This window comes from Bremia lactucae, linkage group LG8 (genome assembly GCF_004359215.1).
Source record: "Bremia lactucae strain SF5 linkage group LG8, whole genome shotgun sequence".
In the NCBI taxonomy this organism is placed as follows: domain Eukaryota; phylum Oomycota; class Peronosporomycetes; order Peronosporales; family Peronosporaceae; genus Bremia; species Bremia lactucae.
The window spans coordinates 2,871,074-2,874,725 of record NC_090617.1 but is presented as its reverse complement, the minus strand read 5'-3'; positions in this window follow the sequence as shown (position 1 = coordinate 2,874,725).

Here is a 3,652-nt window from a genome sequence, read left to right as displayed (position 1 = left end):
TGCCGGCTAGCACACAAGTCGACTTATTTAGAAAAACATCAACTTCTTTCCCGCTGCTCTCGTCCAGTCAGCACTGGACGCGCGCAAAGAGAGAGACAGATAAGACTTTATTACATGTTTTGTATTAGCATATAATTAAGTTAGTAGTAAATTGATAGAAAGAGAAGAACTTAATTATATAAGAAACAATTTACTTTTAACCCTCTTTAGAGCAAGTGATTGATAGAGAGTCTTTCACTGCACGTACTAGTGTACTTAGAGTACTTGAGGCTCCACTTGCACTGAAGCAGTGCGAAGAGGACTTGCACTGAAGCAGTACAAGTCAGTAGTACCTCATTACACCAGGGGGCCCTAATAGTCCGTCCGAGGACTACAGCTCTATCATATGACATAAGTATGTAAAATGATAATGGAAATGCGCATCACGTTTCGCGTGATAGCTACTCCTTTCTAAGTGACATAGAAAGGAGTACGGTCGAACGAATGAGTTCGACCGTAGGGAACGATGCCACCTTGGCCATCCTGTCCGATTTGGACAGAGATGCCCTCCATTCAGCCATCGCCAAGCTCATACAACATGAGCTTGACGAGGCGAAGGAGAAGGTAGCCTTGATTATTCAGCAAGGCTCTCAACAGACAATACGTTGAGGTTACAACAGGTAGAGACCCCTGTACCTGGATAACGCACACGCGTCGTCCGGAAACCTTACAGATTGACATCTTTTAATATAGGGGACTCGAAGAAGACACCCTCTTAAGATGGTTTGTCGAGTTGGACGATGCCATAAGGGCTCGTCACATCGTCGACGAGCAAATGCAAGTCGCATTTTCTCAGTCAAACTTGCCAGGTAGTGCCAAAATTGGGCACTAGGCCTTAAGTTGCGCGACCCATATGTCTTTGGGTCGCTAGAGTTTCTTAGAGCTCGGCTCAAACAGACGTTTGAACCGCCTATTACTGAGTTCAGAGCTCGATCAGAGCTTTAAAAACTCAAGCAAGGCGGGTATAGCGACAGGCGCATTGATAACAGTGATGAAACGCGTAGTGAGATTTCACTACACGTCAAAAGATTCATAGTATGATAATGATTTCATCGCACTGGATTTGAGTGACGAATTTGATGTCATTCTAGGTTTACCTTGACTTAGTAAGTTTGAGCCAAGAATCTGCTGGCAGCATCGATCTGTAAAGATACCTGCCACTTGTTTTATCAGATGGCCATCTGGCGAACGTCTTGGAGCGCCCACAAGCGTGTAGATATATCTCAAGTGAGTGCGATGGTCTCACTTGCGGTACGGTCGTTAGTGCGACTGCACAAGATCACAGTGTGATTACTAGGCACACTGTGGCGTCAGCTGCCGGCGGCTGCGCGAACGCACAGGCAGCGCCGAAGGTCGATCACTTGAATAAGTTGAGAGGATTTTGAGACATGAACGGACGCCTAGCGGGCAATATCGAAGGAAGATAGCGGTTGTCCAGAAGGGACAGCACGATGATCTTAGTTCGAGTAATGAGTCGACCGTAGTGGATGGTAGTGACTTGTTCGCGACTGCAGTAGTTATGGAGTCAAGAGTAAGAAACGGCCTACCTCTACTTCCTTTTTGATTAGCTTCGTTAAGAAAGGTAGTTACTTGTTAGTGATTGCAGTAATGCAACGATTCCAATCGGTGAGAGTTAAAATACGCAAGTCCAACTGACAACTAATACATTAGCATGGAATAATAAGATATAACTTTGGTGGTTTTTTCTTCCCGTACCACATCCATGGACCGATTCGATGGTGTAAAGCGTTTCCTAGGGTATAGTTAATAAAATAATTAAAGAACCAAACATTGCAATAACTCCGCCTATTTTATCAGGTATAGATCTTAAAATTGCATAATCTTGGAAACCTCGGACACTCGATATTTTTCGGCGTCGACGAACCGAATGTGGCCGTTTTCATGTACTTAACAGGGACTGTGTAACATAAGGGCAACTTTAGCCCGTTACATCATCCCCCCGTTTAAGAACTAATTTACATTTCTTAAATTGTTGATTTTAGTAATGACATGGAACTTCAAGAAGGTAATTTTGTAAGAAAAACTGGATCTATCATTAGTGTTCCAGTCGAACCTGAAGTTTTAGGAAGAATGAAACTATTAAGTCAAATTAGTAAAAATAATAATGTTGTACTTCTTTATGTATTACCTCTCATAGGAACTAATATTTATTATTCCTCTTATAGAAAAAACATATTTATGTAACAGAACACCCTTACGCTATCCTTTACTTTCATTACGCGCTGGGGTTTCGATACCCTAACACTTGCACACATGTAAGACTCCTTGGTCCGTGTTTCCAGCCGCTGTCGATTCCAATGAATTGCTGGAAGTCAGTCAGTCTGGACTTCATATTTGGCATGCCGCCTGACCACAAGGGTCGGACAGGCTCGTCGTCTTCGTAGACAGACCTAAGTGCCATTGCTACAAAAACCGAGCCAAATTCGAGACCTTTAGTATAGGACCTAGTGTCATCCGTTACGCGAGCTATCTAGAAAGATACGCTCGCAATACATATAAAGTGTTATCTAAATAAGTCTGAAAACTACTTTCTACTTAGTAAGTGGAGCCAGATTACCGCTTCCATAACGACACTTTACTAGTGTACTTACTACTCTACTCCACAGTGTGATAACTAATCACACTGTGGAGTCAGCTGCCGGCGGCTGTGCGAACGCACAGGCAGCGCCGAAGGTCGATCGCTCAAAAAGTCGAGAGGATTTTGAGACATAAATGCACGCCTAGCGGGCGTCGTTCAAGGAAGATACCGGTTTTCAAAAATGGGCAACACGATGATTCTAGGTCGAGTAGAGAGTCGACCGTAGAGGACCCGAATGTGATAGCGCAATCACACTCCGAAGACGTTGAGGGAATAAGTCCCTACGCTCTTGAGTAGAAAGCTCCTCAAAAACTTAAAGCTAAAGCGACAAGACTCCAGCATCCCGAGAGATTAATCCTTTGGCAGCCTCTTGAAAAAGGCTCTCAGGAAGAAAACGAAAAAATGAATGTCTTGGTTAATGACGGATCAAGAGTAGCCGCTTATACTATTGATCTGTTTGCCTCCGAAGTAAATTCGGAGATATTTTTAATTACCAACCCTAACATCGGAACGGTTGTTGAGAAATCTGCATAGTGGTAGAATCAAGCAGATCTGCGTACTAGTCCCAGACGACGAATACGTAACCTATATTCATCAGCGATATTTCTTGCAGAGAACGAACGGATTCTCAGCAGCTCGTCGATGGACGAAAGTGTCCTCGATGTGAAGACTTGGATTGAGAGAGATATTACTCAATCCTGGGAGTCACTTAAGACAATCCTAAATACAAGAATTTGATTAATCTCAAAGATGTATTCCCTAAAGCAGTTCCATGCGAGTTGCCTACGGATAAAGGCACTCGACATGAGACCTAACTTAAACTGGTCTCGAAGTACTGTGTCATGAAGCAGTGGCCACTGACTCGTGAACAAGTACTTTATCGATAAATTAAAAGCAGGCAATGTAAGGGAGTCAACCTCCGCACATAGCTTTCCGACCTTCTGTGTGCGAAAGGTTACAGGAGGGTGGCGGATAATGCACGCATTCAATAAACCGAATGCTGCAACGGTACCG